Source organism: Lissotriton vulgaris, chromosome 3_1 (genome assembly GCF_964263255.1).
Source record: "Lissotriton vulgaris chromosome 3_1, aLisVul1.2, whole genome shotgun sequence".
Lineage (NCBI taxonomy): Eukaryota > Metazoa > Chordata > Amphibia > Caudata > Salamandridae > Lissotriton > Lissotriton vulgaris.
This window is the reverse complement of record NC_141689.1, coordinates 221,069,578-221,089,669: the sequence shown is the minus strand read 5'-3', so window position 1 is coordinate 221,089,669 and position 20,092 is coordinate 221,069,578.

Sequence of the window (20,092 nt, the reverse complement as noted above, 5' to 3'; positions counted from 1 at the left end):
CTAATTCTAAGGACACTGTTGCTGCCACCATGGGACTCTAGTCCCAATTTCTTTCTAGCCTTCTGGACATCCAGGGACTCCTTGTCAAGGGCCTCTTGATCTCTCCTGCGCTTAAGTCTGGCTTTCTCAAGTTCCAATATTTGGTATACCCTGTCCAAATCATTGTCCCTCTTACTAGAGATAGAGGTCCCTATTGAGCATTGGATTCTCTAGAGGAGAATCTAGACCTCCTTGGACCCTCCCCTCCCTCAAAGACAGATTCACCAAAGAGTTGACCAATGGGTTAACCACGGCCGCCATCTTGGCCAAAAATTTGGCCGGACAGGGGTCTAATGGCGAGCCCGATTTAAGATTGGCCAGAAGATCTAGGGAGACATCAGCGGAGACAGATGTAAACTCAGCAAGAACCACACCCTGCGTGGACGGCGAAGATGGTCCGGCCACCAAACTAGAACACACTTCCGCAGACCTCACTGTGAAAGAGTCCTGGATAGACTTTATCTTATCCGTGAAAAATTTGGCAAGATCACAAACCCAAAGCTCCGATGGAACACTTTGGGACACGTTGGATCTGGGAGCCGTAAACTCCCTCACCACAGTAAAGATCTCTTTACATGAGTTAGAGGCAGCCTCAATCCTCCTGGCCAGATAATTTTTTTTCTCACGGAGAATATCACGATGATAGGATTTGATCATTGTCCTGTAAACCAGTCTGGCCTCCGGATCGTAGTGGAGGCGCCATGCCCTCTCCGCCACCTTACACTGGGCACGGGTGGCACACAATGCCTCAGTGAACCACGGAGCTGAAACCCTCTTAGTCGTGTCCCGAGGGGCCATTGCGGGGGACAGATCATTCAGCCTCTCCAGCAACCACCCCTGCAAGGACTCAACATCCTGCTCTAAATCCCCTGAAAGAGGGCTAGGATGGTCCGGAGCAGCCTGAGCCAACAACTCAGGAGTGACTCTATGCAGAGCCCTCCGAGCAGAGCCATGCTGTCTAGGGGCGCTGTTGGGTAGTTTTTCGCTGCCCAGTACACAGAATCTGGCCAGCCTGTGGTCAGTCCAAAGCACCGGGAGAAGCTCAACGTCGACGAGAGGGACCGAGGAAAAAACCTGATCTAAAGTATGTCCCTTGTCGTGTGTGGAACCAACAAGAAAAGGGACAAGACCAAGAGGGGCCGTAATGTCAAGCAGTTTTTTCACATCCGGATCATCACCGACATCCGTGTGAAAATTAAAATCTCCCGCCAACAGAGAGTGCTGCGCACTCAATGCCATGCCAGAAATGGCACCCTGGAGGTCGTCGAAAAATGAGCCCGCTGGTCCAGGAGGTCTATATACCAACAACCCTTTCAAGGCTTGATGCGGGGTCAGTCTAATAGTGAAGGCAAGGAATTCGGATCCTGCGATGGTATCCAAAGAAAAAATAGAGCAAGTAGCTGACTTTTTCACTACTTCCGCCACCCCTCCTCCCCTGCCTTTCGCTCTATCTTGTCGAAAGATGTTATAATCTGAAGGAATTGCCGCCATAATGTCCGGATTGGACATCTCCCCCAACCAAGTTTCGGTCAGCAGAAGACAAAGTGGTTTTTCTCTGACAAGGAGATCAAAGATCTCCAAGGCGTGCTTACCTACCGATCTCGTGTTAAGCATTAAGCAAAGGTGTTTCACACAATCCTCGTCTCTCCGTGATGAAGCGGCCGGGGCATAGCCGGGCGTCCAACCGCAACCAGGACAGGTTTACCCCTGTACCGGCCCGGGAACACGGATCGGCAAGCGCAAGAAAAACTTTGCAAAGCACGGAGTTCCCTTGCAGTATAGCAGACCATCTTACCCAATGAAAAGAATTACAGCCAGGCCCTCCTGTCGCTCCGCCGCCTCCGGGACGCAGACGGGCGCAGACGGGCGCAGACGGGCAGGACTCTGGCAAGACTCCGGCAAGACTCTGGCAAAAGCGAAGGCAACCCCGCTGCGTGATCCCGCTGCGCTAAAAGGAGCGGTTTAAATAGGTCCTCCAGATGAGGTCTTACCTGCCCCACAAGGACGCTAAAGATGGCGCTGCCAGAGCGCCGCTGACCATCCCAAAATGGCGCCCAAAGTCGGAGCGCTGCTGTGCCCAAACCGCCCGGAAGCCCGGACCCGCTAAAAGAGCGGTGATTCAACGATTATATGGAGTAAGGGGGCACTCCTATCTAAAAGCAGGGACAGAAAACATAAAGAAAACACACTTGATAAAAATGCGGAAAGTACAGGTAAAACGCGCTGACAAGCTGCGTGAGTGCGAATACAGAGCCGCCCCTCCGGGCAAATGTTTCCAAAGAGGGCGAGCACACACGAGGACCGCCTTAAATAGGTCCTCCAGATGAGGTCTTACCTGCCCCACAAGGACGCTAAAGATGGCGCTGCCAGAGCGCCGCTGACCATCCCAAAATGGCACCCAAGGTCGGAGCGCTGCTGTGCCCAAACCACCCGGGAGCCCGGACCCGCTAAAAGAGCGGTGATTCAACGATTATATGGAGTAAGGGGGCACTCCTATCTAAAAGCAGGGTCAGAAAACATAAAGAAAACACACTTGATAAAAATGCGGAAAGTACAGGTAAAACGCGCTGACAAGCTGCGTGAGCGCGAATACAGAGCCGCCCCTCCGGGCAAATATTTCCAGTGCCGGCGATGAGCGCTGTTTCAGTGCTGTGGTTGCTGCGGAATCCGGATTGGGATGGGTTCAGGATGTTGTTTTTTTCGAGGAAGGAGGTCAGTTGCCTGTTGACGATCTTCTCGATGACTTTCGCCGGGAACGGGAGGAGGGAGATGGGCCGGAAGTTCTTGAAGTCCTTGGGGTCAGCTTTGGGTTTATTAAGTAGGGCGTTGATCTCGACGTGCTTCCAGCTCTCCGAGAATGTGGTGGTTTCGAAGGAGCTGTTTATGATCTTGTGTAGATGGGGTGCGATGGTGGAGCTTGCTTTGTTGAAGATGTGGTGCGGGCAGGGGTCAGATGGTGAACCGGAGTGGATGGTGTTTATGATTTTGTTGGTGTCTTCGTCATTGACGTGGGTCCAGGAAAGCAGGGGGTCGATGTGGTGGGGGGGCTGTGAGTCTGAGGTTTCTGTGTCTGTGGACGGGCTGTGTTGCTGAAGCTGTTGTGGATGTCGGCGATCTTGCGGTGGAAGAGGGGGCTAGGGAGGGATGTCGTAGGAGTTGGAGCTGGGGTTGGAGAGTTAATTCACGATGTTGAAGAGCTCTTTGCTGTTGTGTGCATTGTTGTCAATGTGCTCTTAGAAGGAAGTCCTTTTGGAGGTTCGGATGAGTTGGTGGTGTCTGCAGATGGCGCTCTTGTAGGCGGTGGTTCGTGATCCTGTGTCTGTTCATGAAGCCACTTCTTCTCAAGCCTACGGCAGGCCTACTTGAATGCCTGGAGGTAAGCAGTGAGCCAGATGGCTTTTCTGTTGGTGCGTCTGTTCGAGGGTTTCTTGATTGGGGCGAGAGTGTGGACGCAGTAGTCGATCCATTGACAGAGGTTGAGGGCGACAGAGTCGGGGTCGGTAGTGTCCGTTGGTGGGTTTTGGCCAAGGGTGGTGACTAGCTGGTCTTCGGTGACTTTGCTCCAGCTGCGGTGGGGGGCCCATTGTGTGCAGTGGTGCATGGTAGGCTTCTCAAAGGAGAAGTGGATGCAGCGGTGGTTGGTCCAGTGGAGTTTGGTGGTGTGGCTGAAGGTGCTGTGGTTGCTGGCTGAGAAAATGGGGTTGAGCGTGTTTCCGGCAGAGTGGGTGGGAGTCGTGACGAGTTGTTTGAGTCCGAGGTTAGCGAGGTTGTTGAGCAGGGTGGTGGAGTTGCTGTTGTTGGTGTTCTCTAGGTGGAATTTCAGATCTCCGGGGAGGATGTAGTCCGTGGACGCAAGGGCGTGCATGCTGACAAAGTCAGTGATGGAGTCGCTGAACTGTGGCCTGGGGCCAGGTGGTCTGTAGATGAGGGTTCCTCTGAGGGTGATGTTGGGGTCAGTGTGGATCTAGAAGTGCAGGTGGTCAGCGGTGATAAGTGTGTCATCGGTGCTGGTGGAGATTCTGAGGGTATTTCTGTGGATGATGGCGATTCCTCCTCCTGTTCAGTGCGGACGCTGCAAGTGATCTCGTAGCCGTCAGGGATGGCTAAGGCGATGTCGGGTGCCGAGGAGGGGTTCATCCAGGTCTCCATCAGTAAGGCAACGTCTGGGAAGGTGGAGTTGAGTAGGTCCCAGAGTTCGATGGCATGTTTGCGGGCGGAGCGGGTGTTGAGTAGAAGGCTTCGGAGGCTGTTACGACCTACCCCGGTGGGCTTGGTAGTGGTTTGGAGGCTGGTATAGCTGCAGATCCGGCAGGAGAAGGGTCCATGCATCCGCTTGGGGTGGCCCAGAAGCAGGTGTTTGATCGCCCGGCTTTGAGTGCTTGGAGGGTGCTGGAGTCGTAGCGGCATCGGGTGTTGTGGCATTCGCGGGGGCCAGGGGGTCTGGTACTGGGCATGGTCCAGGCATGGAAGGGAGCAGGAGGGAATCCACACCAAGAATATCTGGTAAAACAATGCAGGCTTGAGGCCCAATCGCTGCACACCAATGTGAGAGGCTGGCTTGGTATATGGTGTAGACTTAAATAAGTGGGCACCCTGCACACATCCAGACAACCCTTATGATGATTTTAGTGGTCTTAGACACCTTAGAAAGCTCTCTAAGTGGTACCTGTGGAGACCAGCATTCAGGCTTCGTCCAGAAGGAGTGTAAAGCAGCTTGTTTTACCAGAGCCTAATCTTATTGATATGGATTAGGTGAAAAAGAACAACACTGTGTATTTATTAAAATATTTATTTATTATAGAACACTCACTAACACAATCAGATATCTCCTAGCCATAGATATACATAATGCCCACACTACTTTTCAATAGAAACAGGTAAGTAGCACAGATACACAGTGGTCACTAGGGGGAGACAAAACCATTTACTAAATTAGTGGTGTGCGAACCCCGACTTGAGTTAAGACTATACCCAGAAGACGAAGAAGTGCCGGGTTCTCAAGGAACCTCTGGAGGTAAGTAACCAGGAACCCTACAGAGGTTGTGTGCAGAGTGGGAACACGACTGCAGGCCCAATACAAGTCAGTGGGTAAGTCACGGTTGCAATTTTAAAGAAGAAGGACCCTTATCAGTGGACCCTGAAGAAACCCGGTGGAAGACAGAAGGTTGGAGAGCCACCCTACCCATGGATACCCTAGGAACCAGGATACCTACACCAGGGAAGCCGGATGCATAGGTGTGAAGTAGCATCGGAAACCGCGGTCGGCCTCATTGGGGGACTTCAGGAAAATGCGCTGTTGGAGAAGGTGAAAGCGTCCGGTAGAATCCAAAAGTGTATTCAAGATGAGAATACCTACAGGTAGAGGGGACAGAGTCTATGTCACTTGGGAGTGACCAGGAGGCCCGGAAGACGAAAGCCCACCAAAGTCGAGTGATGCAGAATAGCTAACGAAGACCGTAGAGCTGCAGCTGTGGGCCCTGAGCAATCAGGGAAGCCTACTGAAATCAAAGAAGACCCTCAAGAGGACCCACAGGCCGGAGTCACTGGAGTCGCAAGAGGACCTCGAGGAGCTCACAAAAGGTGCAGACCCATGGTGCAAGTGATGCAGAGAGGACAAAGATCTTGGACACTGGAGATGCTTGATGTTGGGACTACTTGGAGCCTGAAGATCTCGGTGACAGGAAGCCAACATGTCTTTGCAACAGCAAGTCAACGCGGTGCACACAGTTTCAGTTTGTGCAATTCGGATGAGGGATACTGGTCTCAGATTGGTGAGAGGATAGGGCAGGCCTCGGGGGAGGTGAAGAACCACTACCTGTGTTGCTGAGCATTTTGGAGTCCAGGGAACAGCAGACCAGTCAGCTTAGTTGTGGTGCCTGCAGATGCCTGGAAGTGACACCTACACTTCAATGGAGATTCCTTCATGTGTCTTGAATGCCCACAGGCCTTGGAAGGTTCCTATATAGAGCACAGGCACGGACATTGCAGCAGATGAGCAGGGCGATGAGCTCAGGAGCAGGAGGAACCTTTGCAGTTGCAGCCTTGATGCCCAGAGCGAAGTCCAGCCCAGTTCAAAGTGCCCAGACGGTCGAAGAAGAGGTGGTGCCTTGAAATGAAACTTGTCCCACAATTAATGTAAGGACTCACCCTCAGTTAAGCCCTTAGTACCCTAAGAAAAGGTTTTGGGAGGATTCAGGAGCATACTCCCATTTGCTTTGTCCAGTTTCACGACAGAGTGAGATCCAACAGCCAGGGCCAGACTGGGAACCACAGCCAGCCCCCCACCCCACTCCTGGGGGGGGGGGGTTGGCTGGAGGTGCTGCAAAAATGGCCCAGTACCAAAAACGGCCATCAAGGGCCCAAAATCGGCCCCCACCCGTGCGGCACACCGGGGGGTTACCCGTAAGGGTGGGCTTAATGGGCATAGTGGGGTTAGCAAAGCTACACAAAGTGGGCAAAAAAGTACGCCCACCCACGCACTTCGCATAGCCCCACTACGTGCCACCCGCCTCCCTCCCGCCCGCCCTCACTAAATGCTTAAATGACCTTAAAAAAGAATTATAAAACCACTTACCTTATCCGCTGCGTCGCCGGGGCTCCCTCTCGTCATCACGCCGCCGGCGCCGCCGTCTTAGATACTAATGCGCATGCGCGGCCGCCAGCGCATGCGCATTTCTCACGAGAAATGCGCATGCGCGAGCGGCCGCGCATGCGCATTAATGTGCATTAGTATCTAAGACCGTGGCGCCGGCGGCGCGATGACGAGAGGGAGCCCCGGGGATGCACAGGACAAGGTAAGAGGTTTTATCATTCCTTTTTAAGGTCATTTAAGCATTTAGTGAGGGCGGGAGGGAGGCGGGTGGTGGGCAACATCGCTACGCCCACGAAGTGGGCGTAGTGTTGCCTGCTTCGCCTACTTTGCAAAGAGCGAAGTAGGCAACACTATGCCCACTTCGTGGGCGTAGCGAAGTTGCCCGCCCAGGGTTAGTTACCCGGTGCCTGGTATGGCCAGTACGGCCCTGCCAACAACTCCCTGAGCTGGTTTGAACTGGACTATGCAGGGAGGGTACCAAGTGTGCCCTTCTAGCAGACTGAGTGGCACTGGCAAGCACCCCCACCCGCCACAATACACTAAGCCCTGTCTGGGAGAAGGTCGCACCTCTCTGTGACAGGATAACTAGTGTCTGCCTTCCTCTGCTCGAGCTTGGCTCAGCAGCAGGAGGACAGAATCGTGTCTCTGGTCGGCAGTAGCCATGTTCTACGGTCTGGGTCTAGAAGACTTGTACAGGGAGCTCTGAGGGCCTCCTGGAGGAGCTTTACAGTGCATCGAATCATACTTCCCACACCGTTTACAGTGTGGGGATATGATTCTAAAATGTTTGATACCAAACATGACAGGGTTTGTTACAGCTAGTTTTGAGATAGTCATCGGGTATTGACGAAAGGCCAACCTATGTATCGTAATGGCTGATGCACTTGCAACCCAGGAGAATAGACCCAGAAGGTTGTAGGGTTGTCCTGCTCATGCAAGGCCAAGCACACACTTAGAATCAAGCATCCTGCTTTCAGGATTGAAAGGCCTGCTTTAGGGGTGACTTAGAGGTTTTAAGTGCAGTCAACCTATATCTCTCATAAGTGGTGCTAGCACCAGCTTACCTAGGCTTAAATGGCAGGCCTTTAGTTACAGTTTGAGTGGTTTCATACATGCTTCAACCCATGGGGGACCCCTGGTGTACCTATGCCCTGGGTACCTCAGTACCATATACAAGGGACTGATAAGGTCACACCATTATCCAATCTGAGATGAACCTAAGTACTTACCCTAACCAATTTAGGGTCTAACGCACAGACACAGGGGTCCTGATTAGCAGGATCCCAGTCAGACTAGTCAGAAACGGCATAGCACCAGGCAAAAAGTGGGGGTAACCATGAAAGCAGATCCTACTTTCCTACACTGTTCCTTCTCCTACCTCGCTGCCAAGTCCTGGAACTGCCTACACTTCCATCTTCGGATATTGCCCTCCCTGGCAGACTTCAAGAAGAGACTTAAGACCAGGCTATTTGACTGAGCCCGGCAACCAAGTGCCATGATACCCTCATGGGTGAATAGCAGTATTTTACAAAACTATTGATTGATTGAGGAAGGTTATGCCAGATAAGAATATTTGTTGAACTGGTAGTGTGGTATTTTGGTTTTTGTTCTACTTTTGTTTTTTGTGCTTCATAACTGGATTGTGTTATTGTGATGCACTGTGGTTGATAGTACTTTGCATCAAGTTTTGACTGTTTCTTGTATTGTGCCCTTCTACGTTCTTATGTTGTTATTTTGCATTGTGATATTTTGTAGTGCTATAATATGTTGTGCTCCATATTCACTTTGTAGAGGCCATTCAATTTGTCAATTTTTCCAGCGAAATGTTGCACTTTAATTTAAATTTACTGTGACAGACAACCACTAATCAGTGTCACTGTCACAGTCAAATGGTGAAAAAAGCGTGCTCCTCTAGCTCATCTTTATCTGTTTACAACACAAGTCAGCTCTAAACTGTAGCAGAGACCAGGTCATAACTTAGCACATACAGTGCCTATTTTATGTGATTTGGCTTCTTGTGTGGATAGTCGGGTCATGCTATTCTCTGTTGTTGGTCCCACTTCTAGGGAATAGATAGATTTTCTGAGATTTTCTGCTGATGGTGAGGGAGGCAACTAATAAGAAGTGAACATTGATTCATAATTTGTGACCATGCGCCACCAAGAGGCATTTGAGGAAAACGTTCAAGGTCAATGATACTTTATTTAGACAGTTAAGTCTGAGAGACCCACACTTCTGATTTAGAAAACAGACAATGAAAGAGAGATTGAATGGGACAAGAATACCACGTCAGTAAGACAGAACCAGGAGAGAATGATAATCCCTCATCAAATTTCTATCACAAAGGGGATTGACTATCTTGATTTCCAAATGTTTGTCTAGAAGTGTCCGTAAATTGTGGAGAGACCCAAAGTGTCACTGGATTCTTAGAGCCTCCATTCACAAACAGACCCTTCTCATAGGCTCCTATTCTGCTTTAATCCACTCCAAAAAATCCCACCCTGGGAGCAATATCACAAATCTTCCACCAACAATCCAAAACCAAGATGCTATTGGGAGTAGATTGGAATATGGCACTTGACCAATTCATGGATAAATCAGATCACCTATCAGCCAGTCCTGACCTAGATAGAGGACTACTGGGAGACTTGATGATGGATTTTTACTTGAAGGACCCGTAGAGATACCAACACCCCACCAAACACCATTATACCTTCATTTAATGAGTTCATGTTACATAGACATGCACGGACATGCATAGACTATATTCTGACTGCTACCTCACATTTGGCCAGCTCATTGATACAGCCATGAAACCACCGGGAGTCTCCGATCATGACGCAATCTAACTCTGGTTGGAGATAGGGATTCAGGGACCAAAGGCAAACACATGGCATTTGAATTTAACTAGGTATAACTCCCCATTGATAAAGTAAGATACCGGTCTTTCTTACAAGTCTGTTTGGATGAAAATAAAGGGACAGTGGGGCATATTATCAAGGGTGGCGATAGGGAATTTTCGCAGCTTTAGCGGCCGTTTTCGGCCGCTAAGCGTCGATAATTCTATCGCCCTATTAGCAAGCTGTTGCTAACAGCAGTTAGCGACAGCTTTTAGGTGATATCGGGCGGTTTGGGGCCCACTTTGCTTGTTAGCGATATTTATCGCTAATGACATGTAAAGTGGGAGTATCCAAACTGTTAGCGACTGAAAACAGTCGCTAACATCGCCATCGCCTACTAGCAAGGCAGGCGTAGCGATGGAAATATTCGCGCTAAGCGCGAATATCTCCAAATACTAACACCTGCCCAGACCAGTTCTTAGTCATGTTATCCAATGGGAGGTGGATAACATGGCTAAGAGCATTTCGCCGGAAAATGTATTGCTTTGGAGATAAACGTTGCTAATAGCACGTTATCTCAGCAATAAATTCCGGCTGCCTGGGATTCCAAAGCCGACCCTGTGGGAGTGCTGCTTCCGTTCACTTGCCTGCCTGCCAGCGACCTTTCCGGCCACTTTGCCACCACGCCTCGCGGCCCCCGCTCCGCGGGCGCCGCTCGAAGGCTTGAGACTTTTGTGGGAGACCCAGCCCCGGCTCCAGGACATGCTTTTGAGCACCAACGCAACTCTAGGGACACCACAGCAGGACTTTCAGCAGAGAGGCGGGACTGCGAGGACCAGCGTGCCCAGCGGCGCTGATTGGCCGCAGCTGGTCCTCTTCCCGCCCACTCCACCTGCAAAAACAGCGCAGTGTGAGTGCTGCCTGGGTGCTGCCTGGGATTCCAAAGCCGACCCTGTGGGAGTGCTGCTTCCGTTCACTTGCCTGCCTGCCAGCGACCTTTCCGGCCACTTCGCCACCACGCCTCGCGGCCCCCGCTCCGCGGGCGCCGCTCGAAGGCTTGAGACTTTTGTGGGGGACCCAGCCCCGGCTCCAGGACGTGCTTTTGAGCACCAACGCAACTCTAGGGACACCACAGCAGGACTTTCAGCAGAGAGGCGGGACTGCGAGGACCAGCGTGCCCAGCGGCGCTGATTGGCCGCAGCTGGTCCTCTTCCCGCCCACTCCACCTGTTTGAAACACTGATAAGCAGTCATCCGAACGCGCACGCGGGATGCACACGGGGCAAACACCGGGGCTAAGACCGGGCAAAGAGCGGGCCGTTTTAGGCCGTTTTAGGCCGTTTTAGGCCGTTCGAGGACGGAGTGGACTGGACTGGGCCAGCCCTCTAAGCCCCCATATTCGGCCCCTATTGCTATCACAAGGTAACATGTCATCCCGGGAGTACAAGGAGAGGGCTGCCAAATCTAAATTAAAAAACTGAACCCTGGACGATTTCATTACCAAAACCCATTCAGCTATAGACAATGAGATTGCCAAAATGCAGCGCCGAGTTTCATCTGAACTGGACGCTGCAAGGAGGCTGTCTCAGGAGATAGCTGCGGCCAAAAAATCTTCCTTAGGTACCTTTGCCTTTGCCAAAACCCCTGACCGTTCTATCGCCCAGCCATTAAAATTGATTGAAACAACTGCAGACATCCACCAGCCAACTGTTCCTATTACACCCACACCAAAGGAGATTCTACCATCACCTTTATTACCCCCTAACCCTCCAAAAACTCCTATATCTGGGGCAATAGGGGAAACGAATGAGTGTAAAAAAAAAGATGTGCCAGTCTTGGGCTTCAAAATTATTTCTATAGAACAGGATGGGGGAACTCTTGAAAAGAAACAGCAAAGGTCATACACCAAAAGGAAGCGTGGTAACCAAACATCATACGCCAGGAAAAAAGTAAAGATCGCAAAGTCCCAATTATCCACCAAGTTGCCATCTCCGCCTCCAGCGATCATTACACAACCCTCTGACTTTATATCAGAGGTTGTCGTGGATTCGCTGGAGATAATCCAAGATAAGGATAAATTGTCAATAGTGAAGGAGAATAATGAAACATCACTTTGTCTCATAAACGGGGAAGACGTTGAATTTCTGACTGTAGTGTGGGAAACGCTTAAAAAGCTCTTAAATCCCTTTGAGGACAGACTATCACAGATAGGATCCCAACTTTCCAATATTGAAAAGAACTTCTCGCATTCAGGGAAAAAACACCCCGTTAAAGAAGACAAAGATCTAATGGTTGGTGTTGAGAAACGTATAAAAAGTTTATTGCATCCCCTGATGGAGAAAACTCAAATAATAAATTCAAAATTAGATCAATTGGAGTTCTTAACATCTAAGAACACCTCGTTATTGGAAAGCTTGGTAGGAAACAAAAAACAACCAGCTACCACTGCTGGCAAGACTAACAGTGATAACACCAGTCTAGGGAAAAAGGGCCCTAAGCCTAACCCGATACCCCAACCTCTATACAGTGATATTACCGCCTGTACCACACCATCTTTAGTACCAACACCACTGATAAAAACCAAGCAGGGGAACACACTGGGCCAAAAGTCAAGTAACTTGCTGGTGGTAACCACACCGGTTACTACATCTGCGCCGGCCCAGATTAATAAGGAAGCGAAGGAAACTCCGTCGAGCAAACCTCAGGCCCCCAGTAAAACCCCACTACAAGGGAGAGAGATATACGTAAATATACCCCCGGAGTCTGCCCCTTACATGGCAATCCTGACAGGTGTACCATTAATCCCAGAGAATAAATACGAGAAAAATGAGGACCTCCTAAATAAAACAAAATTTTGGCTAAATACAAATAGGCCATTGACTGAGGATACTGCTACAAAAATCCTAAGTGTTCGGAGGGTTCCCTGGGTTGGACCAAGTAAAAAAGACCTGGAGGGCGATTGCATTTTGATAAACTTTAGAGACAACTGGGTCAAGGATATCATTTGTAGTAAGGCCAGGTTTGGGAGGATGGGGGATATTCAGTGTATAGGCCTTGAATATTTTTATCCCAACCTCTATCAGGCTATCCCTGACCAAAAACCCTTCCATCTAGGACATGGCATAAATGGTGGATTCCAAATGGGTTGGACACATAACGTGAATATGAACCAAGTCCCACATCATCATTACACCCCTTGGCACGAGACAGTTAACTTCATGGGGCCCCCAAGTATGGGTAACTTTACACAAGTCCCTTATAACCCACGAAGACCAAGGTTTAGGGGCACAGAATACCCTGGTTGGTTCCCAAATAATAATTATAACAACAATATCCCACTGAGGAATCGCTTTGACCCTTTAATGAACTTGGAGGAGGTAGACTGACTACCACCCAGGATCAAAGGCACCGCACCCTCCATATCAACTGGGGGAACGATAGAAGACCAAGGAATATGCATCAATGATGTTGACCCAGTGCAGGTAACTCTTGAGGGTGATAACCCGATTGCTGGACATTCGCAGATGGGGACTGCTGTTATGCCAATGGTCAACTCAGACAAGGGCCATGAACAGAATAGGTCGCCATTGCTCAACCCAAATACCACTATCGTAAGAGATGTTTTGGGAAATAGCCATGGAATACAAGGGTCTTCATCATCATCATCACTAATATCTCTATTGTCCTGGAACATCTCTGGAATAATGAACAAATTAGAAGATGAGATATGGTTAGATTTTGTGGAAACTCATGGAATTCTGTGCCTACAAGAGACATGGTCTAGGACCACTTGCGACATCGAGGGCTTTCAATCATTTGCTGTCTCGGCTACCCCATCTACATCAGGGAGGGCTAAAGGTGGAATATTGACAGCGTTGTCAACAAAACTACAGGACCTCAAAACCTCGACACTGGTAGAGACAAATTGGTATCAAGTGTTGTTATTGGAACACCTTTTCCCTGAAGCAGTGTTACTAATTAATTGGTACTATAACATCTTTAATGGATATGATACCTCAATAATTCAAGACTTGGAGTATGCTTTGGGTAAAGTTCGCTGTAGGCATCCTTCTTCGCCGCTTATTTGGGTTGGTGATTTTAATTGTACACTTTGCAGTCATGAGGATCGAACGTATGCGGTTTAGAGGATTTGAATGCCCAGCCTCTAAACCACTTCAGGCATACACCACAGGGGGATGCCTTGAATAATATTATCATAACCAATGATTTGTGTGTAGTAGACCCCTGGTCTCCCCCAGAGACTCTACATATACCAACTTTTCAGGGCTTGAGGGGAGAAATGAGTACAATTGATTTTGCTTTGGTATCAAGTACCTTCGTTAAGTATGTGGAAAAGTTGGAGGTAGTGGCAAATCCCACTAGTGATCATAACCCTTTAATACTATCAATTTGGGTTCCAACACAAGAACCACCAAGGACCTGGGAACAATTCATCACGTATAACAAAAACCAGGGTGTTACCTTGAAATGGGGGAAGATAAACGTGTCCAAGCTGGAAGATGATATTGTTGTAAATTGTAAAACTGAAATAGAATCATGTTTAGCAGGATCTGACTCACATAAGGTCATAGAAAGTTTTGAGAAGTTGTGTTACCATATAGGACAGTGTCTAAAAAAGCCTAAAGGGAAGGGAGGCCAAAAAGCCTTTAGATGGTTTGATTCCGTGTGCTCTGCCTCTCATCGATCACTGAAATTAGCTCTGTGTCAAAAGCCAAGAAATAAAGAGCTTGTAAGGACCAGTAGGAAGGCCTATAAAGATGCTATTACAAAAAGAAAGAAGGATTTGAAAGAAATGGCCTGGGATGATCTTGAAAAGGCAGCAGAACTGAAAGACAGTAGGCTATTTTGGGAGGTTATTAATCGTCCCCTTTTCAAGAGCAATAACAAGGAAGCTATAGCTATCCAGGTACCGCTGAACAATGGGTTCAACATTTTAGTAAGATTTTTAATCCTAACTCGTATCCAATAATGCCAAGCAATGAAGGGACATGGGAAGTGGTGTCGTCATCTCCCTCGGCTTTGACCCTCAGCTCTTCAATTACATTGACTGAGATTGAGGAAGCCCTAGGGAAAGGAGCATCATTAAAAGCCCCAGGCCCAGATGCTGTCCCTCTGGATCTTTTTAAATCTAATGTTAGTTTGTGGGCACCCATTTTATTGAATGTTTTTAAAGCTGTAGTGGTTGGCCGTATCCCTGGTACATGGAAGGAGGCAACTGTAGTGCCAATCTTTAAGAAAGGCAATAGATCCGACCCTCGTTGTTACCGCCCAATTTCTTTAATAGATGCCGCATGCAAAATTCTAGGCAGAGTAATCTTGGCGAGATTGGAAAGTTGGGCAGATTCTGTTGGATTGATAGTTGATTCTCAATATGGTTTCAGACGTGGAAAGGGGACAAATGAGCAGTGCCTTAACTTGGCACTGATCTTGGGCAAGTACATGAAGGCCAAAAAATCTTCTATACACCTGGCCTTCATGGACTTGACAAGCGCTTTCGATACTGTTTGCAGGAACAAGTTGTGGAGGATGATGAGTGACATGGGCTTTGAGGAACCTCTAGTGACCTTGCTCCGTAGGTTACACGAAGCAACAAATGTGTCCATCAGATTTGGCTCTGGAGGGGAAATAACGAAACCAATACCTTCTACTGAAGGAGTGCGTCAAGGATGCATCTTGGCGCCTTTCCTCTTCTTGGTTTTTACAAATGGATTAGAACAGTACCTATTAAATCAAGGCTGTGATTTCCCAAAAATTAATGGTAAAAGCATTCCTATGCTTTCGTATGCGGACGATACTGTCCTAATGACATTGACAGGAAACAGCATGCAAATGTGTTAAGATGCATTCAACAAATTCATGCTTGATTTAGATCTAAAGGTAAATTTTGAAAAATCCTTTGTAATGTCTTGTGGCCCAAAGGGGTCGTCTATTAGGAAGTTCGTGGTAAACAACCGCACAATTGGGAAAGTGGATAATTTCAACTACCTTGGTAATCTGTTTGATAGTAAATTAAGTTGGGCACCGGTAATGAAGGTCCGAGCCCAGAACATGACAAGGGCGATAGAGGGTGTTTTCCGCTTCTGTAGTAAATTGGGGCAAAAGCACATCATGCATCTCAGAACCCTTTATACCTCAAAATGCTTATCTGTAGCTACCTACGGGGCAGGGGTGTGGGGGACTGAATCGCCTGCCGCAATACAGGTGGTGGAAAACAACTTTATAAAAAGGGTCTTGTCAGTCCCAAAAAGTACCTCAAACACTTTCTGCCATAATGAAATTGGTATGGTCAGCGTTTCTGACACAATCCGCTTGTCCCTTCTGCTGTTATGGGGTAAAATTTGGCAATCTGAAGACCTGCAACTAACTAAAGAAATCATTATTGATTGCATGGCTTTAGAAAACTCAAAACAGATCCCCTAGTTGTCCTATGTCTGCAATATGCTGAACAAAATTGAACTTGGTTCTTATTTTTATAACCCTGAAAAAATCGAGGGGAATTATAAGGTGGACATAAAGGCAAAGTATCTGAAGACAGCGAATCAGCCTTCTAGGGATAATATAACTGATATTTGCATTACTCATGCTTGTAAACCCCAACCTCAGTTTTACTTAACATTTACCCTTAATGTGCAATGGCGATTCCTTTTAACAAGGTTCAGACTGGAGATTCTTCATTTTTTACTTGCCTTTCCTAAACAAGGGGGTTGGGGTGAGAGACTGCCCCCTTGTCCTTGTAACAACAGGGATAGGCAAAGTACCTTACATCTGGTCGTTTTTTGCTCCTTGTATAAAGAGCCAAGACTCCGGTTTATCAAACCAATCCTGAAGGGTAGACAGCCTTGCACTTATAAGGAAGGTTATGAATATTTGTCATCACTATCTTCTGTGGAAATCTGTTGTGCAATGTTAAATTTCATCAGAATCTCGCTAAAGATTAGGAAGAATTATGGGTAGCACCACATGTATAGGAATGTTACAAAATTTTATAATGCTAATCCTTCTTGTATTCTTTTTATTATTGTCATTATCATGTCTTTTTAAATAAATTGGTATAATTGTGTTTTCAATTAGCTTTTCTAATGGCAAGATGAATTGTATGTTCAATACTTTTATGATTCATTTTATGTATCGAATAAAGTTTTTGAATACGAAATTCCGGCGATGCTCAGCGATAAAAAAATAGTCACTATGCCTATTTAGCGATAAATATAGCTACTTGTTGGTAATATGCCCCAGTATCCTTTAGTGGGATCTTTCGGGCAACAGCTAAAGCCTCAGTAAATGGGAAGATAATATTGGACTCAGCTAGCCAAAAGAGGGAAGGGGCCTGAGACTGCTTCTTCCTGGAGTGAAAAAATGAGTCGCTAACAGACGTTTACTCCTTACTACATTCCACGGAGACCCTAAGGAAACTGTTGGAGGCTAAACAAGAACATAACACTATGTACACTTCGTTTGCTAAAATAGCTTTGTTTTTTCTAACTCAAAGACATTATGTGAGAGGTGAAAAGGCGTGGAGACAATTGAAACAAATGTAATTGAGAAAAGAATAGGCAGCAGGTACAGGTTATACACAAAATGTCTTCCTAACGCACACTATAGACATAACTGACACATTCCAGGAATACTGCCAATCTATATACTCATCTTCTCACAGAGAGATGCTTGAAGCAACTGCCAATTTCTAGCCACCTGTAAATTAGCAACATTCTCCTCTTTGTAAAGGAACAGTCTTGAGGAAGATTTCACGGATGATGAAAGAAAAACAGTGATCCCTTATAGTAAGGCCCACAGACTGAATGGCCATCTGGCTGAATACTATCAAATGCAGAAAGATCCATGTGATCCTTTACTTTATAGAGCCTTTGAGGAGCCACGGGTAGACTCTACCATGTTGAGAGGGAAGAATAGCACTAAAATCACACTAATTCTTAAACCAGACAAAGACCCACTACATTGCATCAGTTATAGGGAGAATTTGTTCACAAATATATACACAAAAAATATGGTGAAAAGACCTAAAGCAGTGCTGCTGTCCCTCATACATGGAGATCAGGTGGGCTTTGTTCCGCTCTACACTTCATCATCACACTGTCGTTCCTTAACACATTTCCTGTGGCAGGTACATGCAGACCAAGATGAAAAAATAGCAGTTTCTCTGAACTATGAAAAAGCATTTGACAGGGTTCAAACAGACTTACCAGTTTCAGGTTTTACAGAATGCGGGCATAAGACCAAAATTCACATTGGCGATCCAACAACTATACACCCACATGCAACAGCTATAACTCTTCCACAGTTGATGTCCAAAGTGGAACTAGCAGGAATACCCACTATCCCCACTATGGTTTATCTTTGCCTTGGAGCCTCTGGCATTGGCCATTAGGGAGACACCAGATATACATGGAATACCAATAGCAGGATGTACACACAAAGTGTTGCCATACGCGTATGATATTCTGGAAACTCTATAGAATTCTGTCACTTCATTGCAAGCCCTTGATCACTTGGCTACCATGAGGCGATACCTCTAAAATGAAGTACAACAGTGCCTGCCTTAGGGACCCAACTTTTCCACTGGGAGACCAATAAACTATGGGATTTAGGGATAGACGTACCACCCGACAGACAGTCTTGGTTGAACATAACGTTATCCCATGGCTCACGAAAACGCTCTTCCTTTATCTCAATTATGAACTATATACGAAAGTGGGTAATGTACAAAACATGGCCTCAGGCCTTGGTAAAAACATTGCAAATCATCAATTTTCTAACCCTGTTTTCTGCTTCTTCTTGAAGGGGTGGTGTACTACAAATCAGCAGGGACATTACTCTGATGACGAGTGGGCAGACCTTCTCGCTATATGTGATAAGCCTTTATTTCAGTATGCAACATAGATGACACTGGTTAGATAAGAGACTAAAAACTTCTAGGATCCTCCTTGCAAATTGCTGGAGATGCGGTTCATTTGAGGCTAACAATGTTCATCAGCTCTGGGAATGTTCGCCATTGAACACATTCTGAACTCGGATTGAGATACTAATCAAGGCCACATTGCCTGACAGGGCAAACTGGAGTTACACAGCTTTGGTCATATCCTGGAAATCTCTTTCCAACAATATTAGAGGTAAGCTACAGCCCGGCCTCAGAGAAAATGTGGATTATTCGAATATAGTGAACAAACACCTGTACGACACTGTACATTCTGTTGCAAAAACTATATAAGATATCCTCATGAGAGCACGTCATAGCCAGCTCAATGGTCAACTTGATATTTTTTCGTGGTAATCTGGGGGTGTTTAATCAAGATCCATAATGAGAAGTGTCCTAGTAAATAAACAGAGTCCCAAGCATGGCTTTGTGAAAGGACATGTGTGTTGCTGCTGAAGGGGTAGTGTTAGAAATGGAATTCCTGGTTGGCTAATGTATGGACTAAGGCAGGAAGTACCACTCTAGACAGGGTAAGCTAGATGCACACTGAAACATAATCTGTGCTCATCCTCTGGTAGCTTGGTACAGAGCAGTCAGGCTTATATAAAGAGGTAATGTGTAAAGTATTTGTGCAACACACGCACAGTAACCTAATGAGCACACCACAAAAAGACTCCATCCAGGTTTAAAAAATAGATTATTATATTCTGAACAAAACGAGACCAAAATGACAAAAATCGAGATATACAGTTTTAAAGAATAAGTGAAAATAGTGCATAGAAGCAAAAAGCGCCTTAGGGATTACTTGAGGTTGGGCTGGTTACCTGATGCAAAGTAATTCAGGGCAGCGCTATGCATTACGTTGTGTCACTTTGCATTTACCAAGCTCCACAAAGCCATACAAATCGACTTTGTGTGGCTTAATAAGTGCCAAAAAAAGATGTTGCATAGGGGCTGCGCCACAAAAGTGATGCGCAAAATCTTATTAACTCTAGGCCAAACTTTTTATTTGCTGTCACCTAATATTTGTATTGTACCTATGTCCAGAATTTACCAAACTGCCAGGTTACCGCCTTTGTGTACCTTTCGTAGCACTGCACAAAAGAGAAAATAAAACGGATGGCATTCAATATAATCACCCACAATATCTATATAGATGTGTACACGTATGCAGTCTGACAACTTGCATGCGTTATTTTTGAGTTGCTGTGCACACTGAATGTGTTCTGGCAATATGTGTATAAATTGCCCACAATATACCAATATATGTGGATACATGTGTATATATATATCATGCATCCTTGTGGATACTTCACTGATCATAACTGCATACATTATTAATATATCCTGACTGTTAAGAAAGACATCTGTCTATAAGCATATTGGTAATATGTTAAAATAATTCAACTTTAAACTATTCAATGGAGCAATTGCAGAAAAATGAAACGCTTGACCTGCAAGTCTGTGACATGAAGGACTCGGAGATGGTGCTTAACCCACTGAGACATCTTAAGACCTATAGCTGCTCGTTGCTGTAGATTGGGGTGAATATTGGCAGAGTCCCATGAAAATCAATGCATGTTTTTCCTGATACATCATGTCCTGCCTGCCTTAAAGAGGTGAGCTTTTTAAGGGAAGAAAAAGTCATTTCGGTTGTCAATAGCTCTCT